Genomic DNA, 15,967 nt, shown 5'->3' on the forward strand with positions numbered 1-15,967 from the left:
TAGACCTCAAAATACACAGGATGAATGGATGAATGAATGAAGATAGGGTTCCACTTTCAAAGCATTTTGATGTGTTATATCAAATTGTGTGAAATCACTGATAGTGCAACATTTATGTCTTATGAAAGCAGCAATTTAATCCAGTTTTTAGCTACTACCTTATCCCCTTTGATTCTGGGTGGCGAGCAAAATGAGGAATATAATCACCATGTTATAAACCACGAAGTAAGAGAAGAACCAAGGCAGAAGTAGAGGAACACGAACCCACCCCATGCCTGGGCCGTGGGGTGTTCAAACGATATGATTTAACATAACTTCCATGATGACTCTCATCACGACATCATTTTGCCGTGGTTCACAGAGGCAGAGGCTGGGGGACAGCAGGGAGAGGACTCACCTGCAGTCCTGAAGCTGGGCAGGGGTAGAACTAGAATCCAGTCCTAGCGGGTTTGACTCTCACGTCTGTGCTTTTCCCACGCAGCGACGGTCCCATTGAGTATCCTGGAGAAACCTACACATGTGCACAGGGAAACATATACAAACATACCAGGTTATAAGAGTAAAATCAAAGGTATTAATCCCAGGGTCTGCGAGTGGGAGTAAGGCCAAATAAACTGGAGTGTTTAAACACTGCAATAGTCGATGGCAGTCAAACTGAATGAACTAGAGGTATTCATATCACCTTTGACATGGAGGAAAAAGCAAAGTGTGGCTGAAAATAATAAACTGCCAAAGATATATTGCATAGCACCATTGTACATCAAGGTTCAAAAATGTATCAAACATTACCGTGTATCATTAGGACACAAACATGTAACAGAAATGTTTAGGAAGTTCCCATTGTGGCTCAGCAGTAATGCACCTGACTAGTATCCATGAGGATGCAGGTTTGATCCCTGGCCTCGCTCAGTGGGTTAAGGATCCAGCGTTGCCGTGAGCTGTGGTGTAGGTCACAGATGTGGCTTGGATCTGTGTTGCTGTGGCTGTGGTGTAGGCCAGCAGCTATAGCTCTGACTTGACCCCTTGCCTGGTAATTGCCATGTGCTGCAGGTGTGGTCCTATAAAGCAAAAAACAAAAAACAAAACAAAAAACAAAACAAAAAAATAACTGGTCAAATTCAAAGGATTCACATATAAGTGATATCATATGATTCCTTGTCTGACTTCACTTAGTATAATCATCTCTAGGTCCATCCATGCTGTGGCAAATGGCTTTATTAGTTCTTTTTAAATATCTGAGTAATATTCCACCACATCTTCTTTATCCACTCAGCTGCCCATGGACATTTAAGTTGCACAAAGTGATACAAAAGACCTTATTTACAAAACAGAAATAGACTTACAGATATAGAAAACAAACTTAGGTTTACCAATGAGAAAGAGAGGGGAGAGATGAATTAGGAGGATGGGATTAATAGATACTGGATAGACACTACTATATATAAAATAATTAGCAAGCATCCACTGTACAGCACAGGGTACTATACTCAATATCTTGTCATAATCCACAATTGCAAAGAATCTGAAAAAGCATAACTGAATCACTTTGCTGTACACCTGAAACTAACATAACATTGCAAATCAACTATTCTTCAGTTTTTAAAAATTTAGGGGCTGGAGTTCCCTGGCAGCTCAGCAGGTTAAGGATCTGGCATTGTCACTGCTGTGGCTCAGGTTCTGTCCCTGGCCTGAGAACTTCCACATGCCGAGGCACAGCCAAAAAAAAAAAAGTAATTAAAGAGATCATAGGCACCAAATTCCCAGTTGTGGTCAAAGAGATGGAAACGATCTGTGGAGAATAACCTGGAGTTTCATGGCTGCTGTGATGTTTTCCTTAAGCTAGATGAGTGTTTATTACGTTGTTTTATACTTTTTTTTCCTAAAGGAAATACTTCATTTATAAAAAGATGGTACTTTGCTTAAGGTAAACTGGAAGGCTACGGATGGAGCTGGACAAGTATTAGCTGCCTCTTAACTCCCAGTCCATTGTTCCTTCCAATGGACCAAGCTGTCCAAAAAGTGGGTCATCACCACATCGTGCAACACAGGGAAGAGGTGAAATGCCATGTTAAGTAAACCTTATCTTTCCCTCCTTCCTTCCCTGACCACTGTCCTACCATCACCCTTGATGCCGTCCTTCAAGTTGTCCAGGTGGCCCCCATATTCCAGAGTACAGTTTGCTTTCTATACGGCTTCCATGCAAGAAAGAGGAGCTTCCCTTCACAGACGGAATCAGAAAATCACCAAAAGTCCAGGGAAAAGTAAACATCTCATCCAGAAGCTGGACTGGCATCACTTTTGTTTGCCTGCCCAACACCCTTCTGTGCCAGCAGAGACTCTTTCTTACAACAGAATCAGAAGTTGGTGGTCACTCATGCTCCTAGCCTACAGATGGTATGGCCAGTAACCCAGTCTCCATAAAGAGGATGTCTGCTGAGGGGTTTCTGGAAAATATACCCCCTGTCAGTAATAAAGGAGGAGATGCATGGAGAAGGCCTTCTCCTCTCTTTCTGCTTTGCATATTGTCAAGTGAGAATGTGATGTTTGGAGCTGTGGCAGCCACCTTGGGGCTGTGAGGAAAGGGCCAAAGAATCATTGAGAAGCTATTGTGGAGCTGCTGAGTCGGTGCTGGAATCAACTTTCTCTTGATTGCTTCATAAGTACAAAAAAATGGATATGGTTAATACACTTTTGTTCCAGAGTTCTATTAGTAGCAAACCAAAGCACAACATCTGACTGTTCTACAGAAAGAAAGATAAGCAGGCCTTCGGTGCAAAGCATCTGAATCCAGGCCCTTTGATGTGATCTGTTAAAAATCATAAATAGAAGCTCATACTCCTCTGTTTAGACCCTGCAATGACCCTTACCAGCTCTTTGGATGAGGATCAAAACCCTTAACAAAACCTCCCAGGCCAGCCTGAGTTGGAGCCTGCCTGTTTCTGCCCTCATCGTGAGCCATTCTCTCTGTATGACTCACAGTGCTCTAGTCACACTAGTTTTGTTATTCTGTTTCATTTTGCTTCTCCAGTTCACCAAAGTCCTTTTCAACTCAGGGCATTTGCATGAGCTGTCCCTCCGCCTGAAATGCACTTTTATGCTCCCTTTGCCTGGCTAACTAATTCTGAGGCTTCAGTTTTTACCTGGAGTGGGGATTCTTCAGGGAAACCTTCCCTGTTTCATTCACGCCACCCTGTTCTTTTTCTTCCTGGCTCTGTATTTACTTATTTTTCTGTCATTGATGTTTCTTTTCTTTTCTTTTCTTTGGCTGCACCCTCAGCATGTGGAAGGTCTTGGGCCAAGGATCGAACCTGCATCACAGCAGTTGACAAGGCAGATCCTTAACCAGCTGAGCCACCAGGGACCTCCCTGGCATTGATGTTTCTTCAGTTTCAGTTTCCACCACGTAATTTAAGCTCCCTTGTGGTAGGTACAATGTTGGACTTTAACATCTCTCTCCATCCAACATAATATATACTATGTATTGTGCCCTGTTTTCCCAGAGTGAAGATCTGAGTAACTCACCCCCAGTTCCCAAAACTATTAAAGATAAAACATTTTAATTAGTGTTATTATTATGCCTTCTCATTGGCTACAGGTAAATTTCATGACCTTAGTCTGGCATTCAAGGTCGTCCTTAATTCATCCCTTTCTTCATTCATTCGAAAAAGATGTCTTGAACCCCTACCACATTCTAGGCACTGCTCTAGGCAGCAGCCCACCAACCCTCCTTTACCCCCTCTCTCCTCCTCCCTGTCATCTGCTGAGCGAACATCCCATCTCTACCCTCCCCACTTGAGGTCTTCTCTAACCCACAAACCGAATACCATTCTCTCTGTATTTTTGCTCAAACTCTTTCTTTTGCTTAAAATACCTTCCTGCCTTGTATCCACCCAAATAACTCCTGACCCATCATTTAAATCTCACCCTCCATCTTTTACTCAAAAATACGGATTAAACCCCTTCTCCGTGTCTCCTTCTCTCTTGCATCAGATTGCAGATCCCTGGGGGACGCAGGCCGTGTGTGGTTCTTCACTGCACCTGTGTGACGTCTTCCCAGCCGGGGGACATGATCTGCCGACTTGTGGGAAGAGAGAAAGAGTCCACATAGAAATGACAGTCTCTTTTGCTTCCAAAACATCTAAGCCAATGGTCCTCAAATACGTCTGATCATGGACACCTCCTTCCAAAAAAATGGACGGGCACTCCATCATTAGCATAATCACATGTATGTACAACGTATATGCTGAACTGCATACATGCTCACCCAATGACAATGCACATATGGAAAAGAGCTCGTGAAAAATATGATCTTTACAGATACAAATATGAACAGAGATGTTTTCATCCAGGGGCCAAATGGGTCACATAGCCTGTCCCTATTTTAGAAACTGTTTGGCTTAACCTCCAATGGTGGCTAGCTCTTTCTAGTTCCCATGGGCTGACTATGGGTATCTTCTGGGGAAAGGAAGGCATTTTGGCCTCAGAGGCAGAGAAATATTTGGCCCAAGGCTTCTACTTCTGTTGCTTCCCATGACTCTGGCATTTCTGTCCTCTGGGTTCCTTGAACTTCCCTTCAGCTGCACGAGGGAGTCTGAGAGCCAAAGGATTAACTTTTTATTCTCTTCTTCTTGGATCACCTGAGATTAAATGGCAGACGGTAGAGCTGAGCTGAATTTGGGAGCTGGCTGTGAAGGCACCAGGCCCTTATATTGCTGGGGGTTTTGCTGCAAATGAAGCAGTGCCTTTTACTTCTCAAGGGGATTTCTGTGAATGGCTCATGCTTTGGAAAAAGCAAGCCTGCCAGGAGATGTGTACAGATATTGTTTCCCTTGGCATGTCCAGGCCACCTCTTCCCCAACCCACTTATTCCTTGGGCCAAATGAGATCCAGCTGGTTCCCCAACCCTCCCCAGCCACCTGCCAGTTCTGTGGCAAGCAGCCCCCCCCTTGGGGAACGGCCCAGCCTGCTTCGGAGGTACACCCTGAGCCGGTCTGTCACACACCAGCACATCGTCCAGAGCTGGGGGCTCTGCCTGGTGGCTCCGTGGAGCAGCTCGGAATTTGGAAGTGAAGCCACCAGATGCTCTCTAAGGGGACCTCCTCTGTTCCCAGCCTGGGCCCTGCCTACCAGCAGGGGTGACCAACCATCGAAGTTTTCCTGGGGCAGTCCCAATTTTGGCACCGAACGCCACATGTCTGGGGAACCCCCTCAGTGCAGGAACACCCAACGATGAAATTTGCATGGGCTGATGCAAAACAAAGTGCAGGGACCTTGCTCAGAATATGCAAAGGGTTTCAGAACTGGGACAGCAGGGAAGTAGAATAAACGTGGGGTCCTTCTGAGCATGGGGCCCTGCGCATGTTGCAGGCTCAGGAAGCTGGCCCTGCTCCCAGGCAAAGTGCGACTGCTGTAGAGATTTGCTTCCCCTTCTCCAGATGTGGAGACCCAGGCAAGAAAGCATGTATTGTTATTCCCACAACGTTGTTGGTTTCTCATAGCAACCTGTGTTATTAAGACGACGGGACCTTCCACCCACCCCTCCACTCCTGGAGATTTCTGAAACACAACACCACACCAATCCCCAAACTTCAGCCCTTCAAAGCCCTCTGACCGTCTATGGTATTCTCAAATGTGAATAATAATGAGAATACAAAAATTGCAGACTCCTAGCATTGACTTAAATTATGTTTACTATACCGTTGTTTAAATATGGACCAACATAAAACTTGGCATAAAGTCTATGCAAATAGCTCTAATACAAAAATAAAGCCAAATTTATAAATTAAAAAGATTACACAACCAATAAAATTCAAATGAACAACATTAATTTAATAGGATGGATGAGGTTGTTTTGCCAAAATTAAAGTGCCCCTGGCAGAGTGATTATGGTACCCTGTTGGCTGCTGTGATGTAGGTTCTTTTTCACAGAGTCTGCTTTGGCTCTGGTCCTGAGATGGCTGGGTTCTCCCATCACTTTCTTCTCTTTGAACAAGTTGGGATACCTTTGTTTGAACACTGTGCCCTGACACTGCTGTAACTCACTTACCACAAAAACACCCTTAAAGGAGTTCCCACTGTGGTGCAGCGGTAATGAACCCAACTAGTATCCATGAGGATGCAGATTCAATCTCTGGCCTCACTCAATGTGTTAAGGATCCAGCATTGCCATGAGCTGTGGTGTAGGCTGCAGACAGGGCTTGGATCCTCCGTTGCTGTGGCTGTGGTATAGGCTGGCAGCTGCCACTCTGTTTCGACCCTTAGCCTGGGAACTTTCATATGCCGTGGGTGCAGCTCTGAAAAAGCTAAACAAACAAACAAACAAACAAACAAAACCAAAAAAAACCACCCTTGAAGAATCAAATCCACCTATGTTCTTTCCCATCAGTCCATGACAATGAAAGACATGCTAATTGGTGCCAGTGGGATCATAGATATTAATGCAGACGTGGGCACTGTAACACCATTGCTGTGCCAGGTCATAAGTGGGCCACCTGAAAATCCCTTTATTAACTTGTACATTTCATTGAAATAAGAACAATAATAATAACCAGGATTTATTGAGCAACAACTATGTGCCAAGCATCGTTCTAAGTACTTGCCATACAATAACTTATTTAATCCTATAAGGCAGGCACTGCTGTTACTGCCATATTACAGATGAGAAAAATGAGGCTCAGAGAGGTCACAGGAACTTGTTCTGACTCATCCCATCAGAAGGCTTCTAGGAAAAATTCTCACGGTGAAGTCACAGACCTTTGATCCGGCATAAGGGATCCAGATGGGTTCTGGTCTGGGATCACTAGTTCAATCACTAGCTGACTGAAGTTCAGACTCCTGAGCTTGCCAATAAAGGACTTTCTTCATCTTGCCTGGTGACCCCCCATCTTTACCTCTTGCAGCCCCCCTCCCCCTGCACCTCTTTACTGCTGGGCTCTCAAAATTCCTGGAGGGCATCAGACTCTCCCACATTTTCTTTTTTTCTTTTTTGTCTTTTTAGGGCCTCACCCGTGGCATGTGGAGGTTCCCAGGCTAGGGGTCAAATCGGAGCTGCAGCTGCCGGCCTACACCACAGCCACAGCAACGCCAGATCTGAGCTGCATCTGTGACCTCTGTCACAGTTTGTGGCAACGCCAGATCCGGAACCCCCTGAGTGAAGCCAGGGATCAAACTGTGTCCTCACTGAGACTACGTGGGGTTCTTAACCCGCTGAGCCACAAGGGTTTCTCCTCCCACATTTTCTGTCCCTTTTGTTTAGATGTCTCCCCTCTGCCTGGGATGCTCTTACGCTTTCCCTCTTGGAATCTTCATGTGTCTTCAGGATGCTCAGTGGCACCTTTCTGGGAAGATGTTCCCAAGGAAGGTGAGGCTGATGCTCCTCCTTCAGGTTTTCACAGCACCAGGGTCTCACTTTCTCTTCCCCAAACACCGTTAAGCCCCTCACAGCCTCTGCAATGACCACACCGCAGACCTGGGCCAGGCACATCCTGCTCCTCTGGAGATTTTGAACGAAGAGGCCCAGAGCCTATGGGAACTTGAGGTCAGAGGCAACACTATAGTAGCAGCCAGCACGGATTTATTTAGCGCTCCCTTTGTGTCAGGCCTGTTGCATATTTCACCTTATTTCAAGCTCACAGCAATCCTGCAAGGCCATTATCTCCCTACTTTACAGACGAGAAAGCTGGTGCACAGAGAGGATGACAAAATCCCCACCATTGGAGCAACGGTGGTAGCAGCAGTGTGTGACTCTGAGTCCATGCCCTGAACCATGACGTCTCTTCTACTCCAGGAGAACCGAGACCGGCATTGTGGTGAAACTCTGGGCAAGGTGAAAGAAGAGAAGGACCAGAAACCAGAGAGGAAAAGGAGATGTTGGTTCATCGCGAGCAGACAGAGGCCTGGTCAGGACAAAAATCAGCCTCAGGCACACAGGCCGAGAGGGTCCTCTGCCCTCAAGTGCTGATGCTGCAGCACCCACAGCTCACGGTGACCTGCTGGCCACCTTGTCTTGGAGTCCAGGGGTTTCAGAAGTTCCCAAGCCTGGGATCGAACCTAAATCACAGCAGTGACAATGCTGAATCCTTAACTGCTAGGCCTCTGGGGAAATCTTTCATTGACTTTCTAAAAATTTGACTTAGACTGAATGATTTTTTTTTTCCTTACCATCAGTACTAAAAAACCAAAAACATTAGAAATCCTCAGGCCCCATGAACTCTAAGTTCTTTAGAGCTGATGTGCATTTTTGTCTCTCTCTCTCTTTCTTTCTTTCTTTCTTTCTTTCTTTCTTTCTTTCTTTCTTTCTTTCTTTCTTTCTTTCTTTCTCTCTTTCTCTCTCTCTCTCTCTCTCTCTCTCTCTCTCTCTCTCTCTCTCTTTCTCTTTCTATCTTTCTTTCTTTCTCTCTCTCTCCCTTCCTTCTTTCCTTCCTTCCTTTCCACACCTGTGGCATATGAAAGTTCCCAGGTTAGGGGTCTAATCAGAGGTACAGCTGCCAACCTATGCCACAGCTACAGCAATGTAAGATCCAAGACGTGTCTGTGACCTACACCATAGCTCATGGCAACATTGGATCCTTAACCCACTGAGCGAGGTCAGGGATCGAACCTAAACCCTCATGGATACTTGTCAGGTTGGTTACCACTGAGCCATGATGGGAACTCCCTCAATTGTTTTCCTTTTATAGCCCTTCATCATATAAAATACTACGCACATAACTTTTGACATTAAAATTTTTTTGTGTGTGTAAAAATAAAAACTCTTAAGTTTCCAGGGGACAGGATCTCAAACCTGGGCAATCGGGCTTGGGGTCAGTGTGGTCTGTATGGGGCCTCTGGGATGGTGGAGGCGCCCTCTGGTGGAGGGCAGCAGGCAGTGTCCTGCTGGCTGAGGGCCGTCCTGCCTGTGCACTGGCTTCATTTCAGCGCCGCTTTGCTGTCCACACACTAGACAGCCATTCACCGTGGCCTTGAATGAACTTATTTGCAAAACAGGAATAGACAGGACAGACAGAGAAAAGAAACTTATGGTTACCAAAGAGGGATGAGGGGAGATAAATTAGGAGTTTGGGATTAACATATACACACTCCTCTGTATAAAACAGTCAACAACCAGGACCTCCTGTACAGCACAGGGAACTAGACTCAGTATCTTGTCATAACCTGAAATGGAAAAGAATCTGAAAAAGTGTAACTGAATCATGTTGCTGTACATTTGAAACTAACACAACATTGTAAATTAACTATATTTCAATCAAAAGAGATCGAACCCGCGTCCTCATAGATACTAGTCAGGTTCATTACCACTGAGCCACAATGGGAACTCCTGATATGCATTTTTATTGCACCTGAAAGGAAGCTCACCAGTTAGCTCTCTATGTGAGTTTTGGGTCCTACATATACTATTTTTTTTAGCATAAATATATCTCATGCAATTATATTTAGAACATGTTTATTCTAAAAATTTATTTGTTGTTTATCTGAATTTCACATTTAACTGGGTTCTCTGTATTTTATCTGGCAACCCTAACCTGGTATCATGTGAGAAATGCAAAATCTCAGGCCACCCAGACCTCTCAGATCAGAATCTGTGTTTTATCAGATGATTAGTATGCACATTAAAGTTTGAAAAGTCCAGCTACAACACGAATTAAAGGCAATCCAGGGATAGTGTAGAAGTTCCTTGTCATCAGGAACTCAAACTCTTCCCATCTTTTTACTCCAACATCCTTATCTCATGGTTTCCATCATCAAGGTCACTTCATGGTCCAAGAGAACTTCTTGGGGTTCTCCCCACAAGTCTGGCCTCCAGAACGAAGCAAGGAGAAAAGATCAAGTGCTGTTTCTGCAGGAGTTCCCTTCGTGGCTCACTGGTTAATGAACCCAATGAGGATCCATGAGGATGTGGGTTCGATCCCTGGCTTCGATCAGTGGGTTAAGGATCTGGCATTGCCATGAGCTACAGTGTAGGTCTCAGACGAAGCTTGGATCCTGAGTTGCTGTGCCTGTGGTGTAGGCCGGCGGCTGCAGCCTCCAATTTGACCCATAGCCGGGGAACCCCCATATGTGCAGCCCCAAAAAGCAAAAAAAAAAAAAAAAAAAGGCTGTTTCTGCAAACCCCACCTGATGGCCTCACTCATTTCTCATTAGCTGCTCCTGCTTGTAAGGGAAGCTGAGAAGTGTGATTTTTCATTTTGGCCCAGGGTGCTCCTCTGACTTAGGGGTGTGTGTGTGTGTGTGTGTGTGTGTGTGTGTGTGTGTGTGTTATGCAGTAGGTAGAAAATCTCTGCCTTTCCTTCACTCTTAGATTTGCAATTAAACAGATCTGTTCAGGTTGACCAGGAGGCTCTGATCAAGGCAAAAGGCAGGGAAGGGCAACAAGACTGCTGAAATTAGATTAAAGAAAGAGGAAGTCCTAGCTGCCATTATAGATCTGGGATAATTATAGTGTGCAACTCAACAATAGAGTCTGTGGTTTCATAGAGAAGAGATATTTTGGGTATCGTCTTGGCTGATGTAGGAAACTCCCGCAGACTCAGACACTCTAATTCTATGCTCTGTTCCCAAGATCAGTGGCTGATTTCCAGAGTGTTAAAGAGTTGCAATCTTAGAAAAGCAAGCACAAAACACCATCAGCTATGCTGAACCTCAGGGAAGTGGGATCGTTTTCAAAGAACCCCAAAACCTCTGTTGGGATTTAAGTTACAAGGCGGAGCATCACTGAACTGTGCAGAACTAATCTTCAACAGCGACACCTTGTGGCCACAATAAGCAACAGCAGTAATATACTGAAGAGGCTCCACTGTTCTCTGCGCTCTGTTGAAGATGCCTGCTTCCGTTTGGACTGGAAAAGCCATCTATGTGTTAGGACCAACTCCAGTGGAGTGTTTGATGGCTCACTGGTAAAGACGTTTAAGTGTTTAACTGCAAACAAGAATGAGATATGAATGTATTTGACCTCTGAGGTTGAGCAACAGAAAATCAGTTGCTATTGGGATGATAAAGGAGATATTTTTGGTGAGGGACAACTTTTCATTGTTCATCAAGTCTCACCAAACCCAAGGACTAGGTGGACAGGGCCAAACCCATAGCTATTCTTAAATCTTTTCAAGCCAGAGTTCTAAGTAATGCCAAACTAGATTGAATCGGGATTTTTAAAATATATACACCATGCCAAAATACACTTCCAAAGAAGCAGCGTTTCTCTTTGAATAGCAGTTGAGCATGGCAGGCAAGTTGTGACTGGAGGTAGCCTGTTCCATTCTGTGGAGCCTTATTAACAAACTGTCTCTCTGTGACATTCATTTTAAGGCTAATTGCAGAATAAAGATTAAAACCCCCAAATTACAAAATCTATCAAATTACAACTTCTCCTAGAGGACCCACAAGGATTCCCATCTACCCTTTATTGCGGGTCCAGCAGACATGGGACTGGAAGGATGAAAGATGGAGTGAAGGGGAGGGATTGGCCAAATAAGAAGCCATAGTTGGGAGGATTTGCCAAGTGTTATCAACAGGGAGAGGCAGTTAGGGCCCTGGGCTTTGCAGGTAAAATATTTGGCCAGAAAAACAAAACAAGGAAAACACTGTTTTTTTTTTTTTTTCTCTGCACATAAGAAGAATATTTATAAGAAGGAGAAGAAGGAGGAAAAAAAGGGAAAGGAAAGGAAGGATAAAGAACTATTAGAATCTCCAGGAAATGGATTGTGTAAAATCCATCTGATGGGGTCAGTGTCTGTGATTCATTGGTAGCATGCGGCTTCAATTTCTTTTGAAATCCAGATGTATTCGAAAAAGAAGGCAGAACAAGGGCAGAATGAAGGGGCGCCTGGGTCTCCTAGTTTCCCTCAAAATAGAGTTTTGGGTATTTTTGGTTGCCCCTGCTGGGTTCTCAGTGCTTGATGGATTCAATCAACTGTGGATGGGAGTCCATTCTCTGGAGAGTAAGGGTTTGCAGAGTGAAACACGGACCACAGGGCTTCCAAGGTGAACAGAGATTGTAACAAACTGGCTTCTGCATTTTAAGGGGCTCTAAATCCAGACCATCTGGAAGCCAAATGAGGAACCCAGCTCACCTTACAGCTTTTCAGTATTATTACACACTGTGTAGGGCTCTGAGCATCTGAAACATACCAATGGCCGGAGGCTTCCTTTTTTCCATATTGGTCCTGGTGCTGGTTTGAAGAACACTCGCTTTTTTTTTTCTTTTTTCTTTTTTGGTCTTTTTAGGGCATGAGGCAGTTCCCAGGGTATAAGCTGAATCAGAGCTGCCGCTGCTGGCCTACGCCTCAGCCACAGCAACGCGAGATCTGCGCTGCATCTGCAACCTATGGGACAGCTCACGACAATGCTGGATCCTAACCCACTGAGGCCAGGGATCAAATACCCATACTTATGGACATTAGTCAGGTTCATTTCTGCTGCACCACAACAGGAACTCTGAGAATGTTAGCTTTGGTTCTGACCTCCTGGGGCTCATTCTTTCTAGAGGTCAGATTGAGTCAACGGCCTTTAGTCCGATCTGCCTCCGTCTCTGGTCTCTGACCTCATCTCCCCTGCATTCCCTCCAGACATGCGGGTCTCTTCTTAATCTCTGGAACACGGCAGACAAGCTCCCACTTCAGCGCCTCTGAACTTGCAGCTCCCTCTGTTCAAAGTCCTCCTTCTCCAGACACATGCTTGTTCCTCACACTCCCAGATCCCCCAGAACACCGCCTTCCGTGACCTAAAGTTCTGAATGGCCTGTCTCTTCCGAACTCCCTTGTCTATGTGATAATAATTTTCTCCCAAGCACTTATTCTTATCTCACAGAGTATGTGATTTACTGGGTTAATGTATGCCCTTGATCCTCTCCTCCCAAATGGAACGAATGCCTCACAAGGACAATGACAAGCTTTGTCGCTTCTGTTTATTGCTCAAACACCAGGGCTGAGGACAGAGCCTGCAACATGGTAGGCCCATAATGAACATTGGTTAAACGAGCTAATACAGCTTTTTTTTTTTTTTTTTGGTCTTTTTAGAGCTGCACTTGCAGCATATGGAGGTTCCCAGGCAAGGGGTCAAATCAGAGCTGCAGCTGCCGGCCTACACCACAGTAACTGCAACACAGGATCTGAACCATGTCTGCAGCATACACCACAGCTCAGGGCAATGCTGATCCTTAACCCACTGAGCAAGGCCAGGGATTGAACCTGCGTCCTCACGGATACTACTCGGGTTCATTACTGCTGAGGCATGATGGGAGCTCTTGAACTAATAAAGTTATAAGTGAACTAACAAAGTATAGCATTTAGGCAATTCTAGAAATCAAGTGCCCAGCAGAGTCTGGAGCTGAAAGGTCAGTGGAGGACTGAGGCTCACGTTGACTCAGTTCCATGTCCATGAAGAACCGCCCAGAGTACCCCTTAGAATATGCCCATACTGGCCCATGAGGAAGACTCAGGGATTTTGGCCAAGGCAAGGACTTTTCTGGGGATGGTATACCTGCCCACTTCGTGCCATATCTTGGCCAGAGCCACTGATGGCTTTCCCAAGGCCATTTGCCTCAACCTTGCATTCGGGGTCCTCCTCAGCCTGGTACTAGTCAGCGCTTACATCTATGTCTCCAATACTTTTCTACTTTATGTTAATTCATTCAACTAAATATCTCAATTTTTATCTTAAAAATCCATCCCAAAGTTGTACTCAACTCCTTTATAGAGCCTTGCTTAGTGGAACAGGAAAAGAACATTTTTGTTGCCAGAATTCTAACTTATAACTCAACTTCTTCACCTTCACTCATCTAAATGGAATGCCAAAACACCCCAGTTTTGGGGATTCTGCTTTCCTTCTCAGGGAGTTTCTCCATATCGAGGGCCCTTGCATATTCTAAGAATGACTGAGCTTTCTTTGGTGGCATTTGTTAAGCAACACACAAATCATAATCCTAGACACTGTTATGTCATTGTAGGTTAAATAACTGTTATGTTATTTAACCTACAATGCACCTCAGCATTTACATACTCACACCCACATACTAACACACAGACATGCAAAATCAAACACATACAACACAAGAAACAAACATATATATACTTACACAATGTAGACACATATGAGGCAAACATCCATTATCACATTCACTTTCTTGGTGTAGTTTCAAGTAGGCTTTTTTCTTTTTTTCCTATTTCTTTTTTTTTTTTTTTCCTGGCGGTCCAATGGCATATGGAGTCCTGAGCCAAGAATCAGATCTGAGGCACAGTTGCAACCTATGCTGCAGTGCAGCAACCCTGGATCCTTTAACCCACTGGACTGGGCCGGGGATCAAACCTGCATCGTGACACCGCAGAGATGCCACCGATCCCGTTGTGCCACAGCGGGAACTTTGATAAATCCTTTTTCTTTTTTCTTTTTTCTTTTTAGAGCTGCACAAATGGCACATGGAAGTTCCTGGGCTAGGGGTGAATCAGAGCTGCAGCTGCTGGCCTACACTGCAGCCACAGCAAAGCCAGATCTGAGCTGCATCTGTGACCTACGCCACAGCCTGTGGCAATGCTGGATCCTTAACCCTCTGAGCAAGGCCAGGGATCTAACCCACATTTTCTCAGATACTAGGTGGGTTCTTAAGCCACTGAGCCACTCTGGGAACTCCAGTTCAAGTAGGCTTTCAATCACCTGTTTAGACTGTCCTGGAAGATAAAATTGAAAGACACCAACAGCTTGGCATTTAATGGAAAGAAGCAAGGATCTTCACCCTATTAGGTAGTTCTTTCCCTTTTTTTCTGCTTAGAGTTGACTGTCTTTTTTTTTTTGGTCTGTTTTTTAGGGTGCACCTGTGGCTTATGGAGATTCCCAGGCTAGGGGTCGAATAGGAGCTGTAGCTGCTGGCCTACACCACAGCCACAGCAATGCCAGATCCGAGATGTGTCTGCAACCTACACCACAGCTCACGGCAACACGAGATCCTTAACCCACTGAGCGAGGCCAGGGAGGGATCGAACCTGTGTCCTCAAGGTACTAGTCAGATTTGTTTCCACTGAGACACAACGGGAACTCCAGAATTGACTGTCTTGACCAAATCAAGCTCATGGCTTATTTTGTGATGAAATAACCTTAGCTCAACCTATACCAGGCTATTCTGATATGCCCTTACTTAGCTGAACTGTTAAGTAGCCTGCTTTATTGGGATTATATTAAGGAAAAGTACTGGCATTGGGGATGTGCTGCAGATACAGTAGGAAACGACTCTATTTGGGGCTCTGCTTTGAGCAGCAATAGGTAATCATAGGCGGGGAAAAATCAGAAGAGGAACATTCTATACCTTTTTCATTTTTCTGATCCTTGAAAACCAGGATAAGTGTTATAAGGATGGTTTTCCTGCTCACAAAGTTGCCATAACTGAGCTGATAAGGGAAGAGAAAAAGGGAAACCGTCTAGAGTCCCTGTGTGGCTCAGCATGTTAAGGATCTGGCATTGTCACTGCAGTGGCTTGCAGAGGCTTGGGTTGCTGCTGTTGTGTGGGTTTGATCCCTGGCCCAGGAACTTCTGCATGCTGCAGGCACTGCCAAAGAAATTAAAAGAAAGGAAGGAAGGAAGGAAGGAAGAAACAAGTTTTTTTTTCAGGGGAGTCAGGAAATCAGGAAGAATATCTTTGCTCTCTTTCTCTTTCTAGTCTCTTATATCCCTCACCTCTTCTGTTTCTTTCTGGAAACAATCTCAAAAGGCTTTCTCTGTTAGGTACAGCATTATTTATCTTAGTTCCTTAACGCTGGGATAAAATGCCACAACTAGGCATGCACACACACACACACGTGTACATACATACAAACATCCACGGCAGTGTAAATGTTCAGGAAAGTTTTTTTTTTCTTTTTAAAATGAAAAACAATGTGGTATCACTTCCAAACTTGTTGATGAGAGGGACATCCTACAGATGAGTGAGAACTTTGTAAGGAAAGAGAGAATTCTTCTTCTTCCCCTTCTTATTCTTCTTCTTTTT

The 15,967-nt window shown here is 44.8% G+C and overlaps 1 long non-coding RNA gene across 1 annotated transcript in view; it reads right to left on the bottom strand.

Moving 5' to 3' along the window:
* LOC110259922 overlaps positions 225-15,967 on the bottom strand; it is a 365,674-nt gene continuing 349,931 nt past the window's right edge. The window contains exon 3 of the long non-coding RNA XR_002342402.1: positions 225-511. This is a non-coding gene — a long non-coding RNA (uncharacterized LOC110259922). The remainder of the gene's footprint in view (positions 512-15,967) is intronic.

The sequence above is a fragment of the Sus scrofa genome, chromosome 3 (genome assembly GCF_000003025.6).
Source record: "Sus scrofa isolate TJ Tabasco breed Duroc chromosome 3, Sscrofa11.1, whole genome shotgun sequence".
Taxonomy (NCBI): domain Eukaryota; kingdom Metazoa; phylum Chordata; class Mammalia; order Artiodactyla; family Suidae; genus Sus; species Sus scrofa.